The sequence below is a fragment of the Schistocerca americana genome, chromosome 1 (assembly GCF_021461395.2).
Source record: "Schistocerca americana isolate TAMUIC-IGC-003095 chromosome 1, iqSchAmer2.1, whole genome shotgun sequence".
Classification (NCBI taxonomy): Eukaryota; Metazoa; Arthropoda; class Insecta; order Orthoptera; family Acrididae; genus Schistocerca; species Schistocerca americana.
This window is the reverse complement of record NC_060119.1, coordinates 308,581,413-308,592,774: the sequence shown is the minus strand read 5'-3', so window position 1 is coordinate 308,592,774 and position 11,362 is coordinate 308,581,413. Positions and strand designations below refer to the sequence as shown.

Below are 11,362 nucleotides of genomic sequence, written 5' to 3'. Positions count from 1 at the left end.
TAGAGTAGCATGGAGAGCTGCATCAAACCAGTCTCAGGACTGAAGACCACAACAACAACAAACATAAGCTTGGACCATGTCATTGGATTTAGCAGCAGTACCTTTCCCTTTCCTTGTGGGCTATGTGATGCGTCCCTTCTTTGTCATAATTTTAGCTTCCATATATTAAATCTTTAAAGGACGTACTGTCACATAAGAGGGGGATACATTCCTCTGTAATGTCGTTTGCAGGATAAGTATTTGACTTAGACTCCTGTATAAAATTTATTACATTTTTACAAATTCTTTAAATCTGTTTCACGTGCCGTAAAAACAATGAACAATGGGCAATAATTGGATAAACCACATAACAGTGAAAAGGAATAATTTAAAGAGAATTAGTTTACAAGTACAGATTAATTTTCAAAAAATTGTGGACAACAATATACGTTATTGCATACAGCAAAAGATAGGCACAACATTGTTCTCCTTGTTTTGTCTATTAGTAGATACCACTACACCAATATAACCATTAACTACCCAATTTCCCGGCGGGGGTCAGGGATTTTCTCTGCCTCGTGATGACTGGGTGTTGTGTGATGTCCTTAGGTTAGTTAGGTTTAAGTAGTTCTAAGTTCTAGGGGACTGATGACCGTAGATGTTAAGTTCCATAGTGCTCAGAGCCATTTGAACGATTTACCCAATTTCATTGGATATTTGATTATTTTAAAATTTTTGCAGTAATTAGTTTTCACAGTAGTGAAGTTGGTTTGCACATAATGGCGCATTGTTTGTGAATGTTAATATCGTCTTTCTAGAAACTTCGTATTCAACTGTAATATTCTTTCTGAGTTGCTTTCGGATTTAAAAAACTTAATTTTACAGTTAGAAGTTCAGTCATCTTATGTTATGGTAGAAATATGGAAGCACAAAAAAAAATGGAAATTAAAACGCGCGATGAGATAGAATCGAATACAGGGATAGAAAATTCGCTGATGTGACCACTGAACACATAGAAGCTTAGGTTGATGAAACTGAATCGAACCGAAGGAGTGAGAAAATTAATCTAACCACCAACCACTCCCAAGATCCATTTACCACATTTCATCGTATCTTAAAGGCACCGATTAAATCAAGTGTCGAACAATTCACACTTTTTAGATAATGAAATGTTAAATCAGTTAGACGAAATTTCGAATAAACTTAACGAAATGTAATCTAAACAAAGTGAAAGGTGACATAAGCTACATGGTATGTCGTCTGAAAATAAACAATGTCGATGCACTTCATGGGTAAGTAACCGGGTTTTATCGCCCTGATGACACGATATTTCGACAATGCAACTGGCCACCATCTTCAGGTGAGATTTCAGATGCATAACAAAGCAGAAACTGAGATAACATCAGGTACAGCGGCTCCTTTATAACCTGGAAACAGGCCGCTGCGCGTACGCTAGAAGCTAAAGGACTGCCCTCTGCGAAGCGAAGAATTGCTGCGCCAGTGGCGTTAGGAACTAACAGAAGCAACGAATCGCAAATTAAGATGTAGCCAGTCGAAAACCAGACAGTTGTTGTTTCATATCTGGCAAAATAGAACACCATCTCTTGCTTAATTGAAAATCTTTATCTCTGTTAATAATCTCATCGGATAATGTTATTTCGATGGATTCCTTAAATGCACAATACCAGTAACGGAAATCCAGAGAAATAATTTGTGTCTCCTTAGATATTTTATGCCGTTCATTGAGACGACAGATTTTTCAGGCTGGAGCAAACGTTAGTGACGCTGATGTTCTACACATCGGCCATGAACCGTACGAATAATCAGTCCAATGTCAGCCTTTTCGCAATGACAGGCAGGTTTATATTCCCCAAGCTTCGTCAATCCCATATCATCTATAACAGATCCAAGAAGGGTTCTAGTTTAGGTCAAAGGCAAAAAAACATAGTTTTAAGATTGCGTTTTCTGAGGATTCCTGAAATTTCGCAGAAAATACTCCCCGTAGAGGTTACAAATCAACTGACTTACAAGTGTCAACCGTTGGTACCATGGTGGTCCAAATTGAAAAACAAGAACAATTTAATGATCAGTACATTCATTTTGGCTGAAAACCACCTTATGATAATGGAGTTCCTGCGTCAAATTATCAGAATCGGAAATAGTATGATCTCTCTTTTATCAGTGAACATAAAACTCCAATTCTTCTATGTGATGGACGACAACTAGTAGCATGCAGTTAGTGGTCCATATGCGTAGGTTTATAATATACGCTGTGTCCCAGAGTCCCATCACGAAAAAGCTGAGATGTTTCCACTAGGACAATACTACACAGTAGGCCGGTAATTCGAAGTCGGGGCCAGAGAGGATGCAGAAACAAGCCACTGCACCCATTCCGAGCCTGGAGAAGGACGAAGCGGAATTAATTGCCCCAAGTAGGAAGCAGACTGCCAGGACCAAAGTGCTCCAGTTGGTGCAAACCCTGCAGACGGAATCCGATTCAGTGGCATCCCTGAGTCGGCGGGGAGGCGTCACAGGAGGATGATTTTAGCGCAAAAGCACATGAAGTGGAACTCCCGCCTCAGAAATATCAGCCTTTCCAACCTACGATCTGCCCTGCCAGAGGGCAGTCTAACTTGTTCGACGTCGCTATCCTCAAAGGCGTAGAGCAACACATGTCCGCCACGACACGCTGCGCCTTATTGTCGGACTCTACTCACATATGAGATCGTCGCCATATGCCCACCGCCACTGCTGCAAGGAAATAAACGAAGAGCGTTTCCAAAACGAAGTTCTGCACCAGCTAGAGAACTTGTCAGGCCCTGACGTTGCGGATGCTGACACCGCACTGTACTCTTTAACCGTCAACTACTACGAGCACCCGAAGCAACCACCCCAAGACGTCCACGTAAGCAGCAGGACCACACCCGGAAACTCCCGCCTCACGTCGTGGAGGCGATCAGAGGGAAGAACAGGTTCTTGTGAGATTGGCAGCTCACAGGCCAACCGGATACCAAATGCCACTTGAATCGTATGAAGTGGGACATCAAGGCGGCGTCGAGGAACACAGAAATCGGTATTGGGTCGGGGTGGTGACCAAGCCTAATCCACATGGCGGCAGCGCGTTGCGAGTCATAAAGAGTTTCCTTCGCTGTCAGCGGCGCATGCCGCCGCTACAAGTCGGCCAGAACGTCGTCTCCAGCCCGGACGACAAGACCAGTGTATTGGCAGACACCTTTGCTGAAAGCTTTACAGCTGCAGCCGACATCGTCGACCTGGATCACATCCGCCATATGGAAGAAGAGCTACCGACGTACCTGGCAGCAAGCGAAGACTACGATGAAATACCCCCATCGCCGAAGAAGAGGTGGCGGAACGGCTGTGGTCGCTGAACACCATGAGGCCGGGAGGAACGGATGGCGTCGGCAACCTCCTCCTACGGAACTGTGATCAGCAGGAGTCCACCGGCCCCTGAGTAGTTTGTTCACCTGCGTTCTTCGGTCTAGAGTCTTCTGTATGGAAGCCCGCGGAAGTCATGGCAGTACCGAATAAAAACAACGATACTCGTCTGACCACCAATTGCAGACCCATCAACTTGCTTCCGAAGGTGTTCGAACGTCTCTACATCAAGAGCCAGCTAGGTCACGTCGGAGAAGAGTGGATCGTCGCTGACGAAGAGTTTGGATTCAGGAGCGGATATCCCACCAGCTACCAGCGCCTGAGGCTGGTAGTAGAAGGCATACACGCCATGGAGACGAGAGAGTACCTGAAGGCGGTACTGCTCGATGTTTCCGGGGCATTCGATTCTGTGTGACACAACGACCTCGCGTACAAACGCTTTTGTGCGTTCGGTACCGACGTCACAAGGAGTCCTGGTCCCCTCCTAACTCGCCGGACGGACATTTCACGTCCGCAGAGACGACGGAAGATCGACGCAACGGCCGATACATGCGGTTGGTGCCGCAGGGGTCAGAGCTCGGCCTCCAGCTGTACTCCCTGTACACTGCTGATGCTCAGCGGTGGCGCGCGCGAATTTGGCACTATAAACCGACGACATAGCGCTATTCGAGCGTAGTATGGACGTTGTAGAAATGACGAGTCTTCTGCAACTTTGCTGCGACGCCCTTGGCGTGTGATCAACCTAATGACGGTTTAAGTACAACGCCGCCAAGAGCCAGGCAGTGGTGGTCACGAGGAAGCTGTTGCCTCCAGTTCTGCCGTCGGTCGTCCCCTACAGTGGAGCAAGACCGGTAGCTACCTCGGGCTCACCATCGACCAATGGTTGACATGGCTGCCGCGCGTCAGAGACATCAAGAGCAGAGAAATAGGGAGACTGCCTACACCCCCTACTCAATCCGTCTCGTCGTTGCCTCCACGCCATGGCATAACACTGTATCTGACACTGATGAAACCAGTGTTTGAATACGCAGCAGTGGGATGTGGAGAAGCGTCCAACAGCAACATCATAATAGTAAAAATGTAACTGTCTTGTGACTAGGGCCTCCCATCGGGTAGACCGGTCGCCGGGTGCAAGTCTTTCGATTTGACGTCTCTTTGGCGACTTGCGCGTCGATGGGGATGAAATGATGATGATTAGGACAACACAACAACCAGTCTCTGAGCGGAGAAAAATCTCCTACCCAGCCGGGAATCGAACTCGGGCCCTTAGGATTCACATTCTATCACGCTGACCATTCAGCTACCGGGGGCGGTAGGGCGCAGAAGCCGGTGCTGAGGTTCTCTCTGTGCCTTCCTAGAAGATACAGCACACAACTCCTGCACTAGGAAACAGGCATCCCGCTACTGCGTAAGAGATTCAAACATACAACGCGACAGTTATACGAGAAGGTGGAAAGTTCTCGGAGCAGGTTCAGTACGTGGGCCACCAAATACACTGCAGAGCGACCACGCGTTGGCCTGACCTGCTGCGGGAGTAAACACCTCCTACAGCAGACTGAGAACGACACAGAAGCCAACCGAACAAGAGGAAAATCGTAAACAAGAAGTGCCGCATGAATAGCGTACCAAACACTTAACCTGCTCGACAGCGGACCCGGGATCAAAATGGTTCAAATGGCTCTGGGCACTGTGGGACTTAACAGCTGAGGTCATCAGTCCCCTGCAACGTAGACCTACTTAAACCTAACTAACCTAAGGACATCACACACGTCCATGCCCGAGGCAGAAATCGAACCCGCTACCGTAGCAGCAGCGCGGTTCCAGACTGAAGTGCCTAGAACCGTTCGGCCACAGCGGCCGGCAGGCGCAGGATAGGCTGGTAATTTTCAGCGAACAGCGATGTTATCTCAGTTCGGACGTGACTGCGCACCTACAATGGCACCTGAAGAAGACCAGCTGCACCGTCGAAATGAAATCTGGCCGCATACCCGTGAAGAGCATGAACAAGCGTTACGCCGGAAAAATCTATGTAATCATATAAGAAACAATGCCCTCTGAGATACTGACAAGCCATAACGACAAATTCCCAAGAAGGACAACAGTCTACCTTTGAAGTATTGTCTTAGAAATATGATTCGGAAGAAATAGTTAAAACGTCACAAATCAGTAGCATAAACAGCATGTGACCGTTGTTAAGCAGATTGCACATGACACATCGCCATTTGTTGTTAAACAAATAGTGAAGATATTACCCCTACACCATGGGTGAAATGTATAGAAACATCTCAAACCATTCAGGCGTGTCACCCAATCATACACCTCATGGTGAGAGGCACATCCTTCTTTACCGTCGCGTTTATTAAGCGAATGCCTATTCGAAAACAGACAATTTCGGATTCTCACAGCCACTACGAGCAATAATACTAGCATTTATAGTGGCAGGTCTCAGTATTCTCCGCTGCGAGTGCGATTTCACCGTTGCAGCAGATCAAAATGTTATCGCGTCGAACCTGTGAGGCGGTCGGCAACGCCTCCGCCACGCAATGTTTGACATGCCGAATGCGATCCACTAAATTCCAATAGAAAGAGGAGGAACTGTAACAGATATCACACTGGTTACTATTGTAACAGGACAGGACACTGACACAAAAATAATAACAAAATCCCATCGTGAATATTATAGAGGTGAAGGAAGAGCCCTGTCTCACAACGACGACTACAGCAAAACAAAATTCCGCCGCAGTAGGCGTTCCAGTGTCGGTCGTGGAATGGAGTGGGGGCTTAGTAATTCAGTAAATCCATGGCAATATAACAATGATGCGGTCATTTGGGACAAACTAACTACTGACCACTACAAATACCGTGATCATAGCAAAGGAATAGTTCAAGCTACTTGAAGCTGATTCAGGTAGATGTATCAGGAAATAATGCACACATTGTTTCTAAGCAGAACGACTGATTCCTAATCACTTTGCGTCGTTTAACACTAGAAGAACCGGACTTAGCCGTAGCCCTAGTAGTACCATGTGGGTCATTTTTGACCCACAGTAGGAAACTACCGTTTCATTCGTATTTGGGTGGTGTTTCGAGTGTCTTCATGTTGACAACACGTCTCTAAAATGAATAGTAGACTGTCAAACATAAATATTCAGAAGTAAACTTTTTTTAATTTTATATTTTACAGAAGAATCTCCACAACCTTTCATCAATCGTCGTTAAAACAAGTAAGTAAAACAATATTATAATGGTTTTCTTTATAAAAAAAATTGACACAGAATCAAAGCATATTGTTTAAGTGAGTATTAATAGTATTTTTATTTTTATAGAATAATAAGGTAAGTATCAAATATTTGTGAAATATTCTAAAATGCAGCAGGTGACTAAAATGCACTGCGCGTTTTCTTGCTTATTGCAATCAAGGAACTAAAACATAAGAACAAATAACTTCAGCATATAATTATAAAGATTTGGAAATATTTAAGATCATGGACGTGTCACAGTTGCCTAAGCTGGGATTCAGACATTCGACAAGATTTTTTGCTCGGCAGCTTTTGCGCGATTACTTGTTGCACTTGAAGCATACGCTTGATGTTTTATTTCCCTTTGTTTTCTTGTTCTTTTTTTTTTTTTCATGAAAGCTCAATTTGACAAGATCCTCTACTTCCATATTGGCCAGCACTGGTATTGAGTGCCTGAAAGGGGAGATTCACTTGTCTCTGCAGTTTGTAAGAGACAGCAAGCTCGTCTGCTACTCTGAGGATAAAGCCCCGACGTGAAATATTCTTAGAGGTAAGTAACTTAATAATTGTGTGAACGTTGATCACGGCAAGGTCTAGAATATTGGAAAAGTCACTCACAGGCCATCTAGTGTCGGCCATTTGGTCAACTATGTCGACTCCATCCTTAGTTTCATTATAAAACTTGACAGTTCCTGGAAGCTTCTTCTCAGTGTTCTCATGCATCTGATATCCAACATCCATGTTACTCAGGGTACGGATATTTTTTTCTTTTTCCCTTGGTATGCTGGGAGAAGACTGTCGCCCAATTTGTAAGTGTATTGCATATAATGTGTCGTCTCCGCTTCGTGCTGCAGGAAGGACTTCCTTGAGTAATCTCTGAAGAGCGCCATCTAAACTTGTTCCTTTTTGTTTCAGCTCATCTGCCAGTTTCACGGAGGTGAAGAAGTTGTCAGTCGTGACGTCCCGTAAGAGCGACGCGCCTGACATCTGTTGTCATGTTTAAGAGAACTGTTAGCAGTGCCCCAGACAGCAGTTTAGAAGGTGACGGGGGGATTCCCCACCGTATAATATGTTATTCTGTAATTTCCCAGTGTCACTCTGTAGATCTGCATGTCGCTAGTCCAGAGAAAACGGAAAGCCGCGCTGATACATGATATAAAGTAGCATCCGACTTCGAATACTTCGTGTTTCACGTTCTTTTTGGCCCAAAGTATCATAACGTAGTTTAAAATCTCCTGAATAACATCGAGGCACACCCAGAAACTATTTAGTGCCTGAAAACCGGTGTTACTGAAATTAAATTACCATAAAATGCCTATGGGTAAAAAATGACGCACATGGTACTACTGGTGTAACATGTAAATTTTTCATACTTCTAGGTGAGCTAGGGTGATGATATTTTGTACAACCTACAAGTGGTGAAAATTCGCTGGATCTTTTGGTCCTGCGATGATTATGGAGGGGGGCTACGGCCCTCGAAAAACCATCGAGGATCAAAAATGGCCATACGGTACTTCTAGTGAGCATTGTCATGCCAGCAGATGTATTTTAACGAAGTCAGAATTAATACTTTTTATCACCAGTATAGTATTTTTACGTAAACGAGGATTCAAACGATGATGATATTCAGTAGTCACTGGGGCCTGATATACCAAAAGTTCATGTGTGTGATGGCGTACGTGCTTGAATGACAGTGATTCAACGCACTAAAAAATTTGATTGTATCCCGTTGCGTGTCATATTATAATCATATCATGCCATCACATTTGTGGTGCGTGTTTCTCTAGACAAGAATTTATTCGTGCATTGCACTATTTTCTCTCAGTTTTATCCATCAGAAAGAAAAGGGTTCAAAAATGTTCAAATGTGTGTGAAATCTTATGGGACTTAACTGCTAAGGTCATCAGTCCCTAAGCTTACACACTACTTAACCTAAATTACCCTAAGGACAAACACACACACCCAGGCCCGAGGGAGGACTCGAACCCCCCACCAGGACCATCCGCACAGACTATGCATGACTGCAGCGTCTTAGACCGCTCGTGAAAGAAAAGCAAATGTTACATACTGTGCATAACATCGTAAGAAAAGTGCCGAAAACAATTGTTCTGGACACATTTGCTTTGGCGAATGTTACGTCAGCCAATTTATGTAGTAAGATTCGTGAGATCACAAGTACACCAATCAGTATTCCTTGCAGAGAAATGTATGATTATTGGGGCGATCAGTGTAAACTCAGGAAATGTCAAAGTGCAGACTCAGACTGAAGATGTAATAGGAAATGGAGCCATAGTCTGTCCATTCATAATTGTAAGTGGATAAATTGTGGAATGCATGTTTGGTTTAGAATTACTACGCGGGAACGATGCACTAATCGACTTCGCTTCAGATATATATTTTCTGCACATCAATGGCAAAATTACTGCTGTTGACTTTGTAAAAACAAAGACTGAACATGTTAAATGTTGCAAAGGCTTAAAGGTGAACGTCGTTAGAACGGAAGCTACGTAAATCAGTAGCACACCACCTCGCTGTGGTTCGGTTGAGAATAATGCAAAATCAAATAAATGATAAGGTTATAGGGTACACCGCCATTGACTCCCAAAAACAGACATAGATAAAGGATTGGCTTTTAAAGTGTGTAGATGTTTTTGAGGTAAAAACAGGTATTACTAGTTTGTACCAATATCAAATAGAAATTAATGCCATGAAATATCCTGTCAGAACACACGCTCCATCCCATGGCTAAATAAGCGGCTGTCTATAAATGGCATTTCCTTTGCACGGATCCTTACAAAGTAGACAGGACCCCATATGAGGGAAGCTAGTTGTTAGCTTTTCTTAAAACCGAAAAATTTAAGGGATTGTATTCCCACCACGATCTTAAGAAATAACTACATAGGGGATTAATCTTATTCGTATGTTACAGAAAGCGTTTGTACATATATGAGTTACAGTTTTATTTAGCAGCCAACTTAGTAATGTTTGTGGGAAAATTTTAGAGCCATATGTATGTTCTAATGATATTTAGACATGTACTAGAGGAGGAAAATTTAGGCAGTAGTATTTAGGTTAACTTTCCCACACTAACTAGATATGTCAAATATACTGATTATCAGGCATTTCAATGCCTGTGTTAACAGTCCAGGATAGCCGAGAGCGCTAATGCGCTGCTTCCTGGACTCGGGTAGGTGCGCTGGCCCCGGATAGAATCCACCTGGCTGGTTAACAACGAGGGCCAGTTTGCCAGCCAGCCTGGATGCGGTTTTTAGGCGGTTTTACACATCCCACTAGGTGAATACTGGGTTGGTCCCCATTTCCCACCTCAGTTGACTCGCAGACATTTGGAACACGTTCGCAGTATTTCATGACTCACACTAGACGCAGGCACCTGGGGTGCACTGATTCCGTCCTGGGGGGTACGGGGTGGCGGCAGGAAGGGCATCTGGAAAGAAGAGCACTCCGTCTTCAGGCTACAAGTCGCCCATCGGGACCAACCGACCGCCGTGTCATCCTCAGTTGAGGATGCGGATAGGAGGGGCGTGTGGTCAGCACACCACTCTCCCGGTCGTTATGATGGTTTCCTGTGACCGGAGCCGCTACTATCCAGTCAAGTAGCTCCTCAATTGGCATCACGTGGCTGAGTGCTGCCCGAAAAATAGCAACAGCGCACGGCGGTCCGGATGGTCACCCATCCAAGTGCCAGCCATGCCCGACAGCGCTTAACTTCGGTAATCTGACGGGAACCGGTGTATCCACTGCGGCAAGGCCGTTGCCAAGGGCATCTGGCCACCACTTCAAATTAACCTTGCCAAAACCAACTGTAACCACGTCGACCCTGCGAAAACTGCGGGACAAAGGTGTAACCAAAAGAAGAAGCACTCAAATAGTTTTAGTATATATATATATATATATATATATATATATATATAAGTATGAAGCTAAGAGATGTATACCCTTGTATATATCTCTTATCTTCCCACTACACAAGCATGTGGAGCATCACAGCATGTAGCCTTCGTTTATCACAGTAAACTGTCCTAGCAGTACACATACTAATACTTAAGTTTTTTGCCCCTTCATTCCTAATAACTAATATTTACACATATACTTTAACTAGTGTTTGAGTAATACTCTTCACTGTGTGAATGTTCTGTTTAAGTATTTAGCTCTAAGAAATATTTCTTTGTATATTTTTCCCGTACTTCTGGATCAAATCAGATGAAATACTGGCACATGAAAGACCTGCGTTCATTACTAATTATTTTTAAATACGTAACATGTCACGCTGCTAAAAGGTAAAAATGGAAAGTTGATTTAATACGAGTATGAATAGTGTTCAAAGCCATGTAAATAGTAACACTAACAGTATAAGCGGGCTTTAAATGATTACATTAGTTTTGTACCTCGCGAGTTCTATGTAGATGTTCTCCCCAGTTTTGAGCATGTTTCCGGTTTCTTCTCTATGTTTTGCCGATTCTTCGTGTGTGGTTTTGACTTAATACTCATAAGCAAAGATTAATTTTGATCTGTGAATAGACGATACTGTCCTAGCTTCCATAAGTGTTGAGCTGCTGAAAATATGAAAGGTAAATGAAATCAGGATGGGTTGTAAAATAAAACTATTTCATTGATTGTAAACGCATTTTCCGTGGTCGAGGGGTCCCGGAACAAACGCAACGAAAAATACCGAATGAAATAAGATTTTTAAAAAGGGGTTGATTTATAATCGAAATGTCCTCGGTCCC

The 11,362-nt window shown here is 43.9% G+C and overlaps 1 pseudogene; it reads right to left on the bottom strand.

The window, feature by feature from the left end:
• Nucleotides 1–10,273: 10,273 nt before the first annotated feature.
• On the bottom strand, nt 10,274–10,391 carry LOC124559521 (annotated as a pseudogene).
• Between the last annotated feature and the right edge of the window lie 971 nt (nt 10,392–11,362).